The sequence below is a fragment of the Schistocerca gregaria genome, chromosome 1 (genome assembly GCF_023897955.1).
Source record: "Schistocerca gregaria isolate iqSchGreg1 chromosome 1, iqSchGreg1.2, whole genome shotgun sequence".
In the NCBI taxonomy this organism is placed as follows: Eukaryota; Metazoa; Arthropoda; class Insecta; order Orthoptera; family Acrididae; genus Schistocerca; species Schistocerca gregaria.
In genome coordinates this window covers 294097126-294097666 of record NC_064920.1, presented here as the reverse complement: position 1 = coordinate 294097666, position 541 = coordinate 294097126, and the positions used below count along the sequence as shown (strand labels likewise).

The following is a 541-nucleotide window of genomic DNA, read 5'->3' as shown; positions in this document are numbered from 1 at the left end:
AGTATCTCACTTTCCAGAGATGAAAAATGCTTATCTTAGAATTAGGAATAAAATAAGGGGGATTATTTCAGTATAAATGCGATGTAAGATTACTTAACTGATATAAAATATGTAACACTTTAACTAACTAACAATAGACCAATTACAACAGTTGTAACCAGAAGAACACAAGTGAACAATAAACTTTGCCAACACATTCCAAAGATGTGGCTGAACAAAATAATCTTGAAACTTCCTGGCAGATTAAAACTGTGTGCCCGACCGAGACTCGAACTCGGGACCTTTGCCTTCCGCGGGCAAGTGCTCTACCAACTGAGCTACCGAAGCACAACTCACGCCCGGTACTCACAGCTTTACTTCTGCCAGTATCCGTCTCCTACCTTCCAAACTTTACAGAAGCTCTTCTGCGAAACATGCAGAACTAGCACTCCTGAAAGAAAGGATACTGTGGAGACATGGCTTAGCTACAGCCTGGGGGATGTTTCCAGAATGAGATTTTCACTCTGCAGCGGAGTGTGCGCTGATATGAAACTTCCTGGCA

The 541-nt window shown here is 42.1% G+C and overlaps 1 non-coding gene across 1 annotated transcript; it reads right to left on the bottom strand.

Moving 5' to 3' along the window:
* Positions 1-253: 253 nt before the first annotated feature.
* Trnap-cgg (transfer RNA proline (anticodon CGG)) lies at positions 254-328 on the bottom strand. The gene has a single exon. It is a non-coding gene; the product is annotated as a tRNA-Pro (tRNA).
* Positions 329-541: the final 213 nt, after the last annotated feature.